The following is a 20,087-nucleotide window of genomic DNA, read 5'->3' as shown; positions in this document are numbered from 1 at the left end:
TGTTGTTAACGAGATGGTTCCGCCAACCAGTTCTCGTACCCGAGTTGTCAATAATTACCCTCATCAAATATAATTAATGGTGTTGAGAAATCCAGATAACTTCAGTTCCTTTGGCTCAAGTCGTCCATGACCGTGGACACGGCTAATCGATTAGGTTTGAGTACTCTGCAGAGTTTTGCACACGTTCCCCACAAGATTTGATCTCCTCCGTGTATGTCCTCGCACCTCGGGGTGTTTGAAGACCGGATGATCAAAACATGGTCTTTCAACTTGTCCCTCTGAATCCCTGTCGGTGCCCATCCATTCCTACCGTTCGTCTACATCTGCTAGCACCGCCTATCCAGAGTCGCCGCGTTGTCCAACCAAGCCAGAGCCCATAATGACTTGTGGCTGTGCAGGTAAGCCTTGGGTCTTGAAGATATCCGTCCGTCTCTTTGAGCCTGGGTGAAGCTTTCCGCAGGATGACATGGCTTCTCCAGCATCCCGGGCATCCACTGGGTTTTCCAGGGAGCCGATCAACCGTCCTTCACCCAGTGTTGCATTGCGTCCGAGGTCTTGAAAATTGTGTCTTAGTCCAGTCTTGATTATTATATCAACCTCGCATCACTCGTGGTATACACTCAACCGATAACCCGTCTACTCAAGCATAGCATTAAGAAATTTTCGTCCCGGGGCCAAGTATCGGGGTGTTGTGTTCCTACCACATGATGCTACAACTTATACTAAAGTTTCCAAGTACCTAAGCAGCATGCAATTGGGCATAGGATGGTAGAACTACAATGCATAAAACATGGGTGATAGTATGATCAAAGTGACTTGCGTGTGATGTTGACGAAGAAGAATTTCTCGAGAAAATAACTTGATAGACTACTCGTCACTCTCCGATGAAATCTATATAACAACCTATCATCCACATAAGCACACATACTAGCAATCATTCTAGCAATCAAACAAAAGAGAGAGAGAGAGAGCAAATGAGAAACCGAAAGAAACTTCAAATAGAACTAAAGAGTCTTCTACTACGTCAACCACTAAATAGTTTTTGTCTAACAGAAAATAACAAGGAACTAAGATATGAGTTTAACTAAGATAAAATAAAATAATTTTCACAAAACTTTTTGAAAGTATTCCCAAACGGAATTTGAAACAACGGTGAAAACAATTGCACGTTACTACAGAGCTAGAATTGATTTAATGAAAACAAATAAACATAAAATAAAGACTTGTTGCAAAACTACTGTTAACTAACATAATCAAAACAATAATCTTTCTGAAATATAAAAGAAAAATAATTTAAAAACAATTTAAAGAAAAAGAAATAGCCATAATCCTAAAAGAACTAAAACAGAATCTGTTTTGGTAAAAACCCCAATTAAAAATATGTTAAAAAAATTAAAACTTAAACTACTGAAAGATATGATCAATAGGAAGCAGCAGCAAAAAGAATCAAATTAAAAGCTATTTTAAACTCCCGGAATAAGCAAAATAAGCTTTACTTCAAATCTGATCTAACTCAATTTTTAAAAATCCAAACATAGACAAATTATATATCTACAGAAACTACATAAATATTTTGATCCAACGCAAAAATAATCACCTAATTCGGAATTATAAACTAATAGATATGAATTTTCTAAGATTGCAATTTTCTGAAAAAAAACTGCAATACGGGATTTCGTGAATCTCACCATGGGTGACACAGAGGAAGAACTCCGGCGAGGTAGCTGCTCCGGCGAGGTGGGGAGGTCGCCGGCGGGGAGGGGGAACGGCGGAGGGGGTCCCGGAGGCGAGGAAGGGGGCGTCAGGGGCTCCTGGGCGTTCTTCTGTTCGGCTCCTTGCAGGAACAACAATGGTGGGGGCGTCGTGGCTACGGGTAGGGAGAAGGCGATGTGATGGGGAAAATGGAACGAGGAGAGGAGGGGCGTTCTTATAGGGGTGGTGGGAGGCTCGGGAAGGAAGTGTAGCCCGCGAATCGGGGGAGGGAAGCTTCCTAGGAAGCTTCTACCATGGCCACAGAAGGAAGCTCGTGAGGAGGAAGAAGAAGGTGGGATTGGGCCAGATTGGTTTCCTAACGTGGTCCAAGTACATTCCTAAAATAAGAGATATCTTTCCCTTTTTATTAAAGCAGGAATTAATACGATTAAAAGGAAATAGAATATCCTCGGAATATAGGGGTATAATATATTAAAATTTTCAGAAAAATAAATCCAAAAAGATGGGCATTTTTTCACTACCAAAATAAATACTTGAAAAAAAAATGTTTTTTAGGAAATCCCTAAATGCTTTATTTATTTTTGCAAATATTTTGTCAAATAAATCATGGGTTTCATAGCTCAAATATTTCAAAGAATATCCCCGGGTTTTGGAGGGTCATGTTTCTCCTCTCTTTTTCTTGCTTGACAAGATATGGTTCCGGCATTCCGTGAGTGTGGAAGAAACAAAATGCAAAGCAAAATCGAAAGGAATTTCAATGCCACCTTGATTCAAATTCTTTATAGTTGAAGAAGTCATGCTATCTCCTCTCTCTGATTTTAAAAAAAAGATGAATTTGAATTCACAGGAAAAAAGGGGAAAGTCATTTTATTCCCTCTCTTTCAAAAGTTTTGAAAAGTTTCAAATTTCACTCAAGCAAACAAACAAACAATCTTATAATTATATTAACATTCCAAAATTTATAATTTTGGGATGTTACAAACTACCACACTTAAAATGAATCTCGTCCTCAAGATTCGAAGAGGCTAGAAAGAAAAGGTTAAGGTTTGGGGGTCTTCTAACAAATCCTACTTTCGGCAAAGTGGGATGCTACCACACTTAAAATGAGTGCTACTGGTCCCTTAAGATTTTAACAAACCTTTGGGGTTTTTCGCATCTGACTCCTCACAGTCTTCATATCTTCCGCTATATTCATAACGTTTCCATTAAAACGAGGGTCCTTCTGTTGATATAAGCTTCTTCTTTTACTGGGTCTTCTTAACTGACAAGTCTCGTGACCATTCTAAATAACCTATCGATAATTCTCATGGTGGTCTACCATTTGTGGTTATCCTGCAGAGAGAAGGGTCTTGGCTTCACCCTCACCGTAAAATGTCCGACGCGTGACAACGATTGCCATGTACATGGGGCTTTCATCATACCATTCTAAGGCTTAAACAAAAGCTTCAAAGAACGTCGTCTTTCACTATGGGTAAGTCTCTCAGATTTACCATTCCGAATAGCAAGAGAATGATAATAGTAAGTCGTCATGGTGGCCAAGCCATGTCGTACTGAAATCATTACCTTGTATAAGGCTTAGTGAATCTCGTATTCTAACACTTGGACATCCTCACAAGCATTACAGAGTTTCTCTTGAACGAAGTTCGGATAAACCATTGGTTCTGCAAGCTGAACAAAACATCTATCGTTTCTTCACCACTCTCAAGTTGTCGTATGCTCCTAAGAAAACGTTTGCTGATACAAGTTTCATTCTCCAAAAAGATAGTACTTGATCCTTGTTAGTCCCGGGGTCTGTGGGTTTCAGGCATACTTGGGGTAAATGTGACACACCGCTGGGTAGTGGGTGGTTCCTTCACACAAGAAACAAGTCACCTGATTAGTTGGGCATTCCTCAGCTGGGTGATTTTCTTCACAATGAGTGCATCCATCCTTGTGTTCCTCCTGGGTGTGTCCTATTTCTCCACAGATCTTGCATGCACAAGTCTTCTTCTTCGGATTATCATAGCACTTCTGAATAAGACGGGATCTTAACAGAGTCTTCTTGAATTCGTCCCAGGTTTCTGCTCCACTAAATCTTTGTATGGCATGATGCATTTTCCACCAGATTGCAGCACTTTGTGTAAAGTACTGAAGAACGTGTTCCACTTCATACTCCCTTGAGATCAAGTTTCTCCCGAAGTGGTTCTCCATGGTTTGAATCCATATATCAGCCTCCAGCTGGGTCATTGGTCCAGAGACTACAAGTCCAGCTTCATACTCCATCTGGTAGGGTTGAGGTTTTGGGGATGAGACGGCTAAGAGAGAGGGAGATACACACAATACAAACAATATTTTTGAGAATAGGTTTTATTTTTGGCCATCGGAAAAACACACACCAATGACGGCTCACAAATCATCGTAACTAACGTGGGTATATAACAGGGGTTTGGACTTCTAATGGTCATATAAATATTCGAACGTTTCGGGGTCTTCGAGTTCTTCGGGTCTTGAGAGTCTTCAATTGGTGTAGCTTCATTTTCCATGATGAAATCCTCTTTACTTTGAAGTAGAACTCCGCTGATTCTTCATGAGGTCGAAGGGGTAAGTGTATTGTCTAACTATTGGAGGTGAGAGAGAACGTTTGATGAAATCAGAAGAGATGAGAAGTGAAAGGTGTTCTTGAAAAATAGAAATTTTTGAGAGATCCTTTCCGAAGAAATTTCCAGTTTCTAGGGGTCACGTCCTACAGTCAACATGTGCTCTGATACCATCTCTGTAGCGACCCGACTCAAGACGAGTCAAGCCTCTGTGTTTCTGTGCCATCCCTGGATCAGTATGCTGGCACACACAGTACATCAATGTATATATCAAAGTGCAATCACATGTAAATAGCGTAAAACTGATATATACCTTAATTATTTCAGCGGAAGCAGTCAAGGGAGTGGAGTCCCAGTAAACACCAACGGCAAGTTGAGTGTAGACCGTAACCCTGAATCGTACCCTTACTCGTCGAAGAAAAATATCTGCAACATAAGACGTTGCAGCCGTGTAGGTCAGCATATTGAATATGCCGGCAAGTCACATAAGAGAGGGGTAAAGTAATAATCAACTATCTCTACATGCATATTTGGTCGGTGGAGCTAAGTTTTGCATAAAGCCAGTTTTATCCTACAACAAGAGGGGTTGAGAGCAAAATGTTACTACAATGTTTGTTGTTAACGAGATGGTTCCGCCAACCAGTTCTCGTACCCGAGTTGTCAATAATTACCCTCATCAAATATAATTAATGGTGTTGAGAAATCCAGATAACTTCAGTTCCTTTGGCTCAAGTCGTCCATGACCGTGGACACGGCTAATCGATTAGGTTTGAGTACTCTGTAGAGTTTTGCACACGTTCCCCACAAGATTTGATCGCCTCCGTGTATGTCCTCGCACTTCAGGGTGTTTGAAGACCGGATGATCAAAACATGGTCTTTCAACGGGTCCCTCTGAATCCCTGTCGGTGCCCATCCATTCCTACCGTTCGTCTACATCTGCTAGCACCGCCTGTCCAGAGTCGCCGCGTTGTCCAACCAAGCCAGAGCCCATAATGACTTGTGGCTGTGCAGGTAAGCCTTGGGTCTTGAAGATATCCGTCCGTCTCTTTGAGCCTGGGTGAAGCTTTCCGCAGGATGACATGGCCTCTCCAGCATCCCGGGCATCCACTGGGTTTTCCAGGGAGCCGGTCAACCGTCCTTCACCCAGTGTTGCATTGCGTCCGAGGTCTTGAAAATCTTGTCTTAGTCCGGTCTTGATTATTATATCAACCTCGCATCACTCGTGGTATACACTCAACCGATAACCCGTCTACTCAAGCATAGCATTAAGAAATTGTCGTCCCGGGGCCAAGTATCGGGGTGTTGTGTTCCTACCACATGATGCTACAACTTATACTAAAGTTTCCAAGTACCTAAGCAGCATGCAATTGGGCATAGGATGGTAGAACTACAATGCATAAAACATGGGTGATAGTATGATCAAAGTGACTTGCGTGTGATGTTGACGAAGAAGAATTTCTCGAGAAAATAACTTGATAGACTACTCGTCACTCTCCGATGAAATCTATATAACAACCTATCATCCACATAAGCACACATACTAGCAATCATTCTAGCAATCAAACAAAAGAGAGAGAGAGCGAATGAGAAACCGAAAGAAACTTCAAATAGAACTAAAGAGTCTTCTACTACGTCAACCACTAAATAGTTTTTGTCTAACAGAAAATAACAAGGAACTAAGATATGAGTTTAACTAAGATAAAATAAAATAATTTTCACAAAACTTTTTGAAAGTATTCCCAAACGGAATTTGAAACAACGGTGAAAACAATTGCACGTTACTACGGAGCTAGAATTGATTTAATGAAAACAAATAAACATAAAATAAAGACTTGTTGCAAAACTACTGTTAACTAACATAATCAAAACAATAATCTTTCTGAAATATAAAAGAAAAATAATTTAAAAACAATTTATAGAAAAAGAAATAGCCATAATCCTAAAAGAACTAAAACATAATCTGTTTTGGTAAAAACCCCAATTAACAATATTTTAAAAAAAATTAAACTTATACTACTGAAAGATATGATCAATAGGAAGCAGCAGCAAAAAGAATCAAATTAAAAGCTATTTTTAAACTCCCGGAATAAGCAAAATAAGCTTTAATTCAAATCTGATCTAACTCAATTTTTATAAATCCAAACATAGACAAATTATATATCTGCAGAAACTACATAAAATTTTTGATCCAACGCAAAAAGAATCACCTAATTCAGAATTATAAACTAATAGATATGAATTTTCTAAGATTGCAATTTTCTGAAAAAAACTGCAATACGGGATTTCGTGAATCTCACCATGGGTGACACAGAGGAAGAACTCCGGCGAGGTAGCTGCTCCGGCGAGGTGGGGAGGTCGCCGGCGGGGAGGGGGAACGGCGGAGGGGGTCCCGGAGGCGAGGAAGGGGGCGTCAGGGGCTCCTGGGCGTTCTTCTGTTCGGCTCCTTGCAGGAACAACAATGGTGGGGGCGTCGTGGCTACGGGTAGGGAGAAGGCGAGGTGATGGGGAAAATGGAACGAGGAGAGGAGGGGCGTTCTTATAGGGGTGGTGAGAGGCTCGGGAAGGAAGTGTAGCCCGCGAATCGGGGGAGGGAAGCTTCCTAGGAAGCTTCTACCATGGCCACAGAAGGAAGCTCGTGACGAGGAAGAAGAAGGTGGGATTGGGCCAGATTGGTTTCCTAACGTGGTCCAAGTACATTCCTAAAATAAGAGATATCTTTCCCTTTTTATTAAAGCAGGAATTAATACGATTAAAAGGAAATAGAATATCCTCGGAATATAGGGGTATAATATATTAAAATTTTCAGAAAAATAAATCCAAAAAGATGGGCATTTTTTCACTACCAAAATAAATACTTGAAAAAAAATGTTTTTTAGGAAATCCCTAAATGCTTTATTTCTTTTTGCAAATATTTTGTCAAATAAATCATGGGTTTCATAGCTCAAATATTTCAAAGAATATCCCCGGGTTTTGGAGGGTCATGTTTCTCCTCTCTTTTTCTTGCTTGACAAGATATGGTTCCGGCATTCCGTGAGTGTGGAAGAAACAAAATGCAAAGCAAAATCGAAAGGAATTTCAATGCCACCTTGATTCAAATTCTTTATAGTTGAAGAAGTCATGCTATCTCCTCTCTCTGATTTTAAAAAAAAGATGAATTTGAATTCACAGGAAAAAAGGGGAAAGTCATTTTATTCCCTCTCATTCAAAAGTTTTGAAAAGTTTCAAATTTCACTCAAGCAAACAAACAAACAATCTTATAATTATATTAACATTCCAAAATTTATAATTTTGGGATGTTACAAACTACCACACTTAAAATGAATCTCGTCCTCAAGATTCGAAGAGGCTAGAAAGAAAAGGTTAAGGTTTGGGGGTCTTCTAACAAATCCTACTTTCGGCAAAGTGGGATGCTACCACACTTAAAATGAGTGCTACTGGTCCCTTAAGATTTTAACAAACCTTTGGGGTTTTTCGCATCTGACTCCTCACAGTCTTCATATCTTCCGCTATATTCATAACGTTTCCATTAAAACGAGGGTCCTTCTGTTGATATAAGCTTCTTCTTTTACTGGGTCTTCTTAACTGACAAGTCTCGTGACCATTCTAAATAACCTATCGATAATTCTCATGGTGGTCTACCATTTGTGGTTATCCTGCAGAGAGAAGGGTCTTGGCTTCACCCTCACCGTAAAATGTCCGACGCGTGACAACGATTGCCATGTACATGGGGCTTTCATCATACCATTCTAAGGCTTAAACAAAAGCTTCAAAGAACGTCGTCTTTCACTATGGGTAAGTCTCTCAGATTTACCATTCCGAATAGCAAGAGAATGATAATAGTAAGTCATCATGGTGGCCAAGCCATGTCGTACTGAAATCATTACCTTGTATAAGGCTTAGTGAATCTCGTATTCTAACACTTGGACATCCTCACAAGCATTACAGAGTTTCTCTTGAACGAAGTTCGGATAAACCATTGGTTCTGCAAGCTGAACAAAACATCTATCGTTTCTTCACCACTCTCAAGTTGTCGTATGCTCCTAAGAAAACGTTTGCTGATACAAGTTTCATTCTCCAAAAAGATAGTACTTGATCCTTGTTAGTCCCGGGGTCTGTGGGTTTCAGGCATACTTGGGGTAAATGTGACACACCGCTGGGTAGTGGGTGGTTCCTTCACACAAGAAACAAGTCACCTGATTAGTTGGGCATTCCTCAGCTGGGTGATTTTCTTCACAATGAGTGCATCCATCCTTGTGTTCCTCCTGGGTGTGTCCTATTTCTCCACAGATCTTGCATGCACAAGTCTTCTTCTTCGGATTATCATAGCACTTCTGAATAAGACGGGATCTTAACAGAGTCTTCTTGAATTCGTCCCAGGTTTCTGCTCCACTAAATCTTTGTATGGCATGATGCATTTTCCACCAGATTGCAGCACTTTGTGTAAAGTACTGAAGAACGTGTTCCACTTCATACTCCCTTGAGATCAAGTTTCTCCCGAAGTGGTTCTCCATGGTTTGAATCCATATATCAGCCTCCAGCTGGGTCATTGGTCCAGAGACTACAAGTCCAGCTTCATACTCCATCTGGTAGGGTTGAGGTTTTGGGGATGAGACGGCTAAGAGAGAGGGAGATACACACAATACAAACAATATTTTTGAGAATAGGTTTTATTTTTGGCCATCGGAAAAACACACACCAATGACGGCTCACAAATCATCGTAACTAACGTGGGTATATAACAGGGGTTTGGACTTCTAATGGTCATATAAATATTCGAACGTTTCGGGGTCTTCGAGTTCTTCGGGTCTTGAGAGTCTTCAATTGGTGTAGCTTCATTTTCCATGATGAAATCCTCTTTACTTTGAAGTAGAACTCCGCTGATTCTTCATGAGGTCGAAGGGGTAAGTGTATTGTCTAACTATTGGAGGTGAGAGAGAACGTTTGATGAAATCAGAAGAGATGAGAAGTGAAAGGTGTTCTTGAAAAATAGAAATTTTTGAGAGATCCTTTCCGAAGAAATTTCCAGTTTCTAGGGGTCACGTCCTACAGTCAACATGTGCTCTGATACCATCTCTGTAGCGACCCGACTCAAGACGAGTCAAGCCTCTGTGTTTCTGTGCCATCCCTGGATCAGTATGCTGGCACACACAGTACATCAATGTATATATCAAAGTGCAATCACATGTAAATAGCGTAAAACTGATATATACCTTAATTATTTCAGCGGAAGCAGTCAAGGGAGTGGAGTCCCAGTAAACACCAACGGCAAGTTGAGTGTAGACCGTAACCCTGAATCGTACCCTTACTCGTCGAAGAAAAATATCTGCAACATAAGACGTTGCAGCCGTGTAGGTCAGCATATTGAATATGCCGGCAAGTCACATAAGAGAGGGGTAAAGTAATAATCAACTATCTCTACATGCATATTTGGTCGGTGGAGCTAAGTTTTGCATAAAGCCAGTTTTATCCTACAACAAGAGGGGTTGAGAGCAAAATGTTACTACAATGTTTGTTGTTAACGAGATGGTTCCGCCAACCAGTTCTCGTACCCGAGTTGTCAATAATTACCCTCATCAAATATAATTAATGGTGTTGAGAAATCCAGATAACTTCAGTTCCTTTGGCTCAAGTCGTCCATGACCGTGGACACGGCTAATCGATTAGGTTTGAGTACTCTGTAGAGTTTTGCACACGTTCCCCACAAGATTTGATCGCCTCCGTGTATGTCCTCGCACTTCAGGGTGTTTGAAGACCGGATGATCAAAACATGGTCTTTCAACGGGTCCCTCTGAATCCCTGTCGGTGCCCATCCATTCCTACCGTTCGTCTACATCTGCTAGCACCGCCTGTCCAGAGTCGCCGCGTTGTCCAACCAAGCCAGAGCCCATAATGACTTGTGGCTGTGCAGGTAAGCCTTGGGTCTTGAAGATATCCGTCCGTCTCTTTGAGCCTGGGTGAAGCTTTCCGCAGGATGACATGGCCTCTCCAGCATCCCGGGCATCCACTGGGTTTTCCAGGGAGCCGATCAACCGTCCTTCACCCAGTGTTGCATTGCGTCCGAGGTCTGGAAAATCTTGTCTTAGTCCGGTCTTGATTATTATATCAACCTCGCATCACTCGTGGTATACACTCAACCGATAACCCGTCTACTCAAGCATAGCATTAAGAAATTGTCGTCCCGGGGCCAAGTATCGGGGTGTTGTGTTCCTACCACATGATGCTACAACTTATACTAAAGTTTCCAAGTACCTAAGCAGCATGCAATTGGGCATAGGATGGTAGAACTACAATGCATAAAACATGGGTGATAGTATGATCAAAGTGACTTGCGTGTGATGTTGACGAAGAAGAATTTCTCGAGAAAATAACTTGATAGACTACTCGTCACTCTCCGATGAAATCTATATAACAACCTATCATCCACATAAGCACACATACTAGCAATCATTCTAGCAATCAAACAAAAGAGAGAGAGAGCGAATGAGAAACCGAAAGAAACTTCAAATAGAACTAAAGAGTCTTCTACTACGTCAACCACTAAATAGTTTTTGTCTAACAGAAAATAACAAGGAACTAAGATATGAGTTTAACTAAGATAAAATAAAATAATTTTCACAAAACTTTTTGAAAGTATTCCCAAACGGAATTTGAAACAACGGTGAAAACAATTGCACGTTACTACGGAGCTAGAATTGATTTAATGAAAACAAATAAACATAAAATAAAGACTTGTTGCAAAACTACTGTTAACTAACATAATCAAAACAATAATCTTTCTGAAATATAAAAGAAAAATAATTTAAAAACAATTTATAGAAAAAGAAATAGCCATAATCCTAAAAGAACTAAAACAGAATCTGTTTTGGTAAAAACCCCAATTAACAATATTTTAAAAAAATTTAAACTTATACTACTGAAAGATATGATCAATAGGAAGCAGCAGCAAAAATAATCAAATTAAAAGCTATTTTTAAACTCCCGGAATAAGCAAAATAAGCTTTAATTCAAATCTGATCTAACTCAATTTTTATAAATCCAAACATAGACAAATTATATATCTGCAGAAACTACATAAAATTTTTGATCCAACGCAAAAAGAATCACTTAATTCGGAATTATAAACTAATAGATATGAATTTTCTAATATTGCAATTTTCTGAAAAAAACTGCAATACGGGATTTCGTGAATCTCACCATGGGTGACACAGAGGAAGAACTCCGGCGAGGTAGCTGCTCCGGCGAGGTGGGGAGGTCGCCGGCGGGGAGGGGGAACGGCGGAGGGGGTCCCGGAGGCGAGGAAGGGGGCGTCAGGGGCTCCTGGGCGTTCTTCTGTTCGGCTCCTTGCAGGAACAACAATGGTGGGGGCGTCGTGGCTACGGGTAGGGAGAAGGCGAGGTGATGGGGAAAATGGAACGAGGAGAGGAGGGGCGTTCTTATAGGGGTGGTGAGAGGCTCGGGAAGGAAGTGTAGCCCGCGAATCGGGGGAGGGAAGCTTCCTAGGAAGCTTCTACCATGGCCACAGAAGGAAGCTCGTGACGAGGAAGAAGAAGGTGGGATTGGGCCAGATTGGTTTCCTAACGTGGTCCAAGTACATTCCTAAAATAAGAGATATCTTTCCCTTTTTATTAAAGCAGGAATTAATACGATTAAAAGGAAATAGAATATCCTCGGAATATAGGGGTATAATATATTAAAATTTTCAGAAAAATAAATCCAAAAAGATGGGCATTTTTTCACTACCAAAATAAATACTTGAAAAAAAATGTTTTTTAGGAAATCCCTAAATGCTTTATTTCTTTTTGCAAATATTTTCTCAAATAAATCATGGGTTTCATAGCTCAAATATTTCAAAGAATATCCCCGGGTTTTGGAGGGTCATGTTTCTCCTCTCTTTTTCTTGCTTGACAAGATATGGTTCCGGCATTCCGTGAGTGTGGAAGAAACAAAATGCAAAGCAAAATCGAAAGGAATTTCAATGCCACCTTGATTCAAATTCTTTATAGTTGAAGAAGTCATGCTATCTCCTCTCTCTGATTTTAAAAAAAAGATGAATTTGAATTCACAGGAAAAAAGGGGAAAGTCATTTTATTCCCTCTCATTCAAAAGTTTTGAAAAGTTTCAAATTTCACTCAAGCAAACAAACAAACAATCTTATAATTATATTCACATTCCAAAATTTATAATTTTGGGATGTTACATGCCCCGTTACCGGATGACTCGATTTATTCCAGGGCCATGGATACCTTCATCCCACCCCTCTACTTGGTGTGTAGCTGATAATAGGTTCACGACTGACTACACCGCATTCCCTTTCAGAAAAGCTGTGGCAACACGAATTAAAAGGTGACACATTGACAAGACTTGATCTAGGTCGATACTTGAGTTATTTAATTTTATCTCACCACGATCATGCATCCGGCATGACGAGGCCACAATCTATCACGTCCCATGTGACTAGGCTATCCACGGCCTCTCATAACCACATCAGTCCTCATAATCACATATTGAGTGATATTAAGTAATATGCAATGCGTTAGTTAATGTAGTAGATGATCAATAAATTTTAATTAGCAAACACCACATCAAAAGTTCAAACACGCTTTCCTGGTTCCACGTAGTCGGATCAAACTCGGTGAAGTTGACGGCGGCGTTTCCCTCATCGAAATCTATGTCACACGTATCATATGCTATTGTAAGTGCTAGGGCTCAAATTACTGTCTCCAATTTTTTTAATATAAATATGAAAATAAACTAGACAGCAAGAGATTTTTTGCAAAAAGAAACATTGAAAAAGCATTTGTGGTTTAAAAGATATGAAGGAACTGGCACCAGGGACTAATCTGTGATAAAACAGAAACTCCCGGGGGGGCAGATTGAAAAACTGAAAATGTTTTTAGAAAGACGCGTGGGCTAGGGGGGGGGGAAGACATATTCCGTAGCAATAAGCCTTTGGAAAATGATTCAGAAAGAATAGAATTTTGACGAGGGGGTCCGACCCGCCAGGTTTGAATTTCCACCGGCGACAAAGGCTTGCGGTGGTCGTCGGCGATGATTTAAGGCAGGATGGGGGCAACCAAGGGCACAGGTGCAGTCACCGTGTTCTTTCGTGTTGGTAGCAGGTGAAACTGGTCGTCGGCGAGCACCACGTTGACGATGTCTTCTTCTCCAGCGAATGGTGGCATCGGACATCACACGATCTCGCTCGAGGGAGCTCTTACCATAAAATTGGGGCGCGAGTTGGGGGAATGGGTTCAACAGGAGGCTACTCACTAATTTTGAGGCGCTCAGATCCACTCACTTGAGAGAATTTTGCTGGGACCCGAGGCGGATCGAGGCGGCCGGAGTCGGGGAAGAAGACCTCCCCGAGGCTCTCTGCTGGCTTGAGCACGGCTCCCAGAGGAGGGGAAGTGGTGTTATGGTGCTAGGCTGCTCGGGGGCTCCTATTTATAAGGGTTCCGAGGCGGTTGCCATGACGGAGTTATCTCCGGTGCCGATTACGGCAAACGACAAGGTTAGCACGAGCTTAGGGTGGTTGGGCGGTCTACTCCACTGACAGGGGCTCCATTTCTGCACTAAACCGAGAGGCTTAAGCAGGGGTGGCTTGGCTCGATGGAACGATGGCCGGCGGGAACGGCGGCTGCAGGGAGCGCGCCCTCTGCTGCTCAGGCCATGCCGATGGCTCTGTAGCATGCACATGGTGGGGGGCGGCTACACATAGGCTTCACAGGGATTGGACGGTGTTGGTTGGCGCTCGCTCTCGATGGAGTTCTCTGACGGCTGCAGTGAGCAGCTCTGCCATTATGGAGGAGGTTGGAGACAGTGTGCGAGCTCACCACCGAAACTCACAAGAGGCAGAATGACCGCGCGACGCTGGGGATAAGGGAGAAGCACAGTGATCAAGCTACATTTGTCGATACTACAGAGATTGACACTGTTAGTTCTGTGTGAAACTCTGAAAATAGGAATTTGACTAGCAACAGTGCACACTAGGTGTTTGACTGAATGCGAGAGGTCTCAAAACAATTTCTGGCGCTGAAACTTGGAGGGCTTATCCACTGAGGCTTTACTAGAGGCCCCCTGAATTATTTCAGAATTTTTTGAAGCAAGGCAGGATGGGAACCATCAAGAAAATGGTTTCTGGTCCAATTTGCTTTTGAAAATGGTTTGAAAATTTGAACTATGGACCAGAAGGTTTTTGCATAAATTGGATGTAGGTACTAAGGTACACTAGGGGTAATTTACTCGAGGTCAGATTCAAAGGAAATCTGGTACTTCCTTTGCAAATCTTGAGACCACAAAATAAAAGGCAGAAATAGCCTTTAAAACATTTTATGAATAAGAATATATTTTCCTGGTTGGCAAAGTTTATTAAAGTAGGATTGCCTCCCTAAGTGAGAGATAGAAACTTGAGAGGAGAAGGTTTTCAAAAGTAGGGGAAGCAAAGGGTGAAAATGGTCCCCAAGTTAAATCATTTGAAACTAATTCCTCGAGGGTATTCTCACATGAAATAATGAAAATGCCAAGAAGAAATTTTTGTAGGCAAGAAACCTCAACAAAAATATTTGAAGACCAGATCCAAAGTTGTTTTCGAGTTTTTGTCAAAAAGATTTTGGAAATCCACTTTAAAATTTTAAAGATCAGAAAAATCCAAATTGAAAATTTGTGGGTGTTACACTTATGGCAGTTTTAGTACGAGGGCAGGTTTTCTCTCTCAAGCGGAAGTACAGCTCGGGGCAGAGCAGTAGTACAACCGAGGCGATACTACCATCCTCTCTTCCGCTTATGCTCCCTTTCTGGCATCTTGGGCGTCGTTTCCTATTTTAAGTGGAAGTACCACTGGGGACAGTGTAGTAGTACCGCTCCGACGGTACTACCACCCTTCCCTGCCGGATCCACTTTCATTTATTTCTCCCCTCTGGCTTATGAGGTGTCGTTTCTCTTTTAAGTCGAAGTACTGCTGTGGTCTGAGCAGTAGTACCACTCCGCCCAGCAGTAGTACCGCTTGTGCAAGACCACTGCACATAACGGTTGAATTTTGGGGAACCTATTTAAGGGGGTCTTCTTCCCCAATGGATTCCCACACTATGAGTTCATATTTGCCCCCCACCGTTGTCCTTCTTCGAGCTTACTAACTCTCAATCCTTCCAATCATTCTTGCTAGTTCTTGCGGGGAAAGGTAGAAGAGATCTAGATCCACATTTCCAGCAATAACTTTCTCCTCTATGTGAGGGGAACCCCTTGGATCTTGATCTTGGAGTTCTTTGTGAGATCCTTGTTTTTCCTCTCATATTCCTTCATAGCTTTTGTTGTTGTGGACGAATTTGAGCGTGAGGAACTTGAGCACTTCATGTGTTTTTACCATTGTATTAGTTGCATCGGTTTGAGTTCTCCACAATGATACATGGACGTGAGAAGTTGATAAGCTTATCACTCTTGGGTGCTTGGTACCCTAGAGCTTGTTCTTCTTGGGTGCTTTGGCATCCTAGAATCTTGGTGGTGCCTTGGAGCTCAATCATTGTGGTGTAAAGCTCCAGGAAAGCGTTTGGTTAGTACTTGTCGTTGCAATCCAACAAGCTTGAGTTTGCTCAATTCAGAGCTCGTATGCGAAAGTTATGCCAGTTTTAGTATGAGGGCAGTTTTTCTCTCTCAAGCGGAAGTATCGCTCGGGGTAGAATGGTAGTACCGCCTAGGCGGAACCGCCACCCTCCCATGTCGACATCTCTTCCTCTTATTTTCCCTTTCTGTCATCTTGGGCGTCGTTGCCTATTTTAAGCGGAAGTACCTCTCTCGGAAGATTGGTAGTACCGCTCCGGAGGTACTGCCGTCCTCCTCTGTCGGCCCCTCTTCCACTTATTTATCCTCTGTGGCGTCTAAGGTGTCGTTGCTCTTTTTAAGCAGAAGTACCGCTATGGTCCGAGCGGTAGTACCACTCTAGCGGAAGTACCGTCCGGCCAAGTGGTAGTACCGCTTGTTCACGACCAGTGCACATAAAGATTGGATTTGGGGGAACCTATTTAAGGGGCTCTTCTTCCCCAATGGTTCCCCTACCTATGAGATCATATTTTCCCCCCATTATTGACCTTCTTCGATCTTGGTAACACTCAATCCCTCCAATTATTCTTGCTAGTTCTTGAGGGAAAAGAAAGAGGAGACCTAGATCTACATTTCAACCAATCACTTTCTCCTCTATGTGAGGGAAACCCCTTGGATCTTGACCATGGAGTTCTTTGTGAGCTCCTTGTTCTTCCTCTCATATTCCTCCATGGCTTTTGTTGTTGTGGAGGGATTTGAGTGTGAGGGACTTGACCACTTCATGTGTTCTTGCCATTGCATTAGTTGCATCGGTTTGAGTTCTCCACGGTGATACGTTGAAGTGATAAGTTGAGAACCTTATTACTCTTGGGTGCATGGTACCCTAGAGCTTGGTCTTCTTGGGTGCTCTGGCGTCCTAGAAGCTTGGTGGTTCCTTGGAGCTCAATCATTATCGTGTAAAGATCCAACCAAGCGTTTGGATAGTACTTGTCGTGTGGTATCCAACAAGCTTGAGTTTGCTCAATTCAGAGCTTGTATGCGAAAGTTATGATAGTTTTAGTACCAGGGCAGGTTTTCTCTCTCAAGCGGAATTACCGCCGGGGATAGAGCGATAGCACAGCCTAGGCAAAACTGCCGCCCTCCCCTGCCAGCCACTCTTTCGCTTATATCCCCTTTTTGGCATATTGGGCGTCGTTGCCTATTTTAAGCGGAAGTACCACTCGGGACAGAGTGGTAGTACCGGTCCGGCGATACTACCGTCCTCCCTTGCCAGCCCCTCTTTCACTTAGTTCTCCTCTCTAGCTTCTGAGGTGTCGTTGCTCTTTTTAAGCTGAAGTACCGCTGCGGTCGGAGTTGTAGTACCGCTCCAGCGGATGTACCTCTCCGCCAAACGATAGTACCGCTTGTGCACGACCAGTGCACATAACGGTTTGATTTGGGGGAACCTATTTAAGGAGGTCTTATTCCCCAATGGTTCCCCATCCTTTGAGCTCATAATTGCCCCCCCATTCTTGACCTTCTTTGAGCTTTCTAACTCTGAATCCCTCCAATGATTCTTGCTAGTTCTTTATGGAAAAGAGAGAGGATATATAGAACCACATTTCCACCTAACACGTTCTCCTCTATATGAGGGGAAGCCCTTGGATCTTGATCTTGGAGTTCTTTGTGAGCTCCTTGTTCTTCCTCTCATATTTCTCCATAGCTTTTGTCGTTGTGGAGGTATTCGAGTGTGAGAGACTTTACACTTCTTGTGTTCTTGCCATTGCATTGGTTGCATCGGTTTGAGTTCTCCATGGTGATACATGGAAGTGAGAAGTTGAGAAGCTTATTACTCCTGAGTGCTTGGTACCCTAGCGCTTGTTCTTCTTGGGTGCTTTGGTTTCCTAGAATCTTGGTGGTGCCTTGTATCTCAATCATTGTGGTGTAAAGCTCCAGACAAGTGTTTGGATAGTACATTTCGTGTGCTATCCAACAAGCTTGAGTTTCCTCAATTCGGAGCTCGTTTGCGAAAGTTATGGCAGTTTTAGTACAAGGGTAGGTATTCTCTCTCAAGCGGAAGTACCACTGGGGGTAGAGCAGTAGTACTACCCAGGCGGTACTGCCACCCTCCCCTGTCGGCCTCTCTTTCGCTTATTCTCCCTTTCTGGCATCTTGGGAGTTGTTGCCTATTTTAAGAGGAAGTACCGTCGGGGACAGAGCGGTAGTACCACTCCGTCGGTACTGCCGCCCTCCCCTGTCGGCCCCTCTTCTGCTTATTTCTCCCCCTTCGCTTTTGAGGTGTGGTTGTTCTTTTTAAGCCGAAGTACCACTGTGGACCAAGCGATAGTACCGGTCCAACAGAAGTACTGCTGTGCCAAGTGGTAGTACCACTTGTGCATGATTAGTGCACATAACAGTTGTATTTGGGGAACCTATTTAATGGGGTCTTCTTCCCCAATGGTTCCCCACCCTTTGAGCTTAGATTTCCCCCCACTGGTGACCTTCTTCGAGCTTGCTAACTCTCAATCCCTCCGATGATTCTTGCTAGTTCTTGAGGGAAAAGAGAGAGGAGATCTAGATCAACATTTCCACCAATCACTTTCTCCTCTATGTGAAGGGAACCCCTTGGATCTTGATCTTGGAGTTCTCTGTGAGCTCCTTGTTATTTCTCTCATATTCCTCCATAGCTTTTGTTGTTGTGGAGGGGTTTGAGTGTGAGGGACTTGACCGCTTCGTGTTTTCTTGCCATTGCATTAGTTGCATCGGTTTGGGTTGTCCACGGTCATTCGTGGAAGTGAGAACTTGAGAAGCTTATCACTCTTGGGTGCTTGGTAGCCTAGAGCGTGTTCTTATTGCGTGCTTTGGCGTCCTAGAAGCTTGGTGGTGCCTTGGAGCTCAATCATTGTGGTGTAAAGCTCCAAGCAAGCGTAGGGGTCTCCAATTAGGTTATGGAGATTTCCCCGAGCAGTTGAGGTCATCTCGGAGCCACTATCCATTGTGGTGAAGCTCCGTGGTGTTGTTGGGAACCTCTGATTAAGTTGTGGAGTTTTCCCCAACCTTTTTTGTATGGTTTCGGTGACCAACCTCAAGGCTCTCTTAGTGGAATCACGACATCTTGCATTATGCGAGGGCGTGACGAGATTACAGTGGCCCTAGTGGCTTCTTTGGGAGCATTTTGCCTGCACAACGCTCCAAACAGAGATTAGCATCCGCAAGGGTGTGAACTTCGGAATACATCGTCGTCTCCGCATGCCTTAGTTATCTCTTACCCGAGCCCTTTACTTATGCACTTTACTTTGTGATAACCATATTGTTTCTTGTTATATATCTTGCTATCACTTAGTTGTTTATCTTGCTTAGCATAAGTTGTGAGTGCACATAGGCGAGCCTAGTTGTTTTAGGTTTTGTGCTTGACTAATTAAATGATTAATTTTATTCCACATTTGTTCAACCCTAAACCATAATTATTTTAAAGCACCTATTCACCCCTCCTCTAGGCGACATCCACACTTTCCATATGGGAAGGAGTGGACCATCCCCGACCCTCTCCACTCGGTCTGGATCCGAGGAGATCAACAGGTACAAGGATATCTGCTGAACAACCTCACCGAAGAATTTCTCATGCAGGTTACCTCCATCACCCATGCACATGAAATCTGGTCGGCCTTGGTGAGCATGTTCTCGTCATAATCTCTATCGAAGGTCAAAAACATCAGCATCGCCCTCACGAACGCGTATAAGGGGACACGGTCCGTGATGGCATACTTTGCGCACATGGACTCTCTGGCGAATGAGCTCGCTGCTGCAGGCAAACCTCTCCAAGACGATGGCAAGGTGATCTCCTACATCCTCCCTGGCCTGGACATGGAGTACCAGCCTCTTGTCTCCACCCTTGACGCTTGCACGCACTGGTCACCCTTGACGAGCTCTTTGGACAGATGAACAATTTTGACCAGAGGGTCGCTCTCTTCGAGGGAACACGCTCCAACAACGGCTTCAAGATGTTTGCTGATGTCATCACACGAGGTTGTGGAGGTGGCGGCGGTGGCTCGTCGTGCTACCAGGGGCCGCCACACAAGGGGAAGGCACCCAGTGGTGGGAACAACAACTCCTCCCCATGCGGCAACAACAACAACAGTGGTGGTTGGCCCTCCTACAACAACTCTAAAGGCCAGGGCCGTCGCAACAACTCCGGCAAATCCCGTTCGCTACCAGATCTATGGCAAGCCAAGACATACGGCTAGGGACTGGTTGTACCACTTCCGAGAGGAAAACGAGTCGTATTCG

The 20,087-nt window shown here is 43.1% G+C and overlaps 1 non-coding gene across 1 annotated transcript; it reads left to right on the top strand.

Annotated features, from left to right (window-relative positions):
- Positions 1-19,616: 19,616 nt before the first annotated feature.
- LOC123414479 lies at positions 19,617-19,752 on the top strand. Its single transcript, XR_006614437.1, has one exon. It is a non-coding gene; the product is annotated as a small nucleolar RNA Z247 (small nucleolar RNA).
- The last annotated feature ends 335 nt before the right edge of the window (positions 19,753-20,087 follow it).

Source organism: Hordeum vulgare, chromosome 7H (genome assembly GCF_904849725.1).
Source record: "Hordeum vulgare subsp. vulgare chromosome 7H, MorexV3_pseudomolecules_assembly, whole genome shotgun sequence".
In the NCBI taxonomy this organism is placed as follows: domain Eukaryota; kingdom Viridiplantae; phylum Streptophyta; class Magnoliopsida; order Poales; family Poaceae; genus Hordeum; species Hordeum vulgare.
Note: the sequence above shows the minus strand (reverse complement) of the source record. Positions and strands in the feature narration are given on the sequence as shown.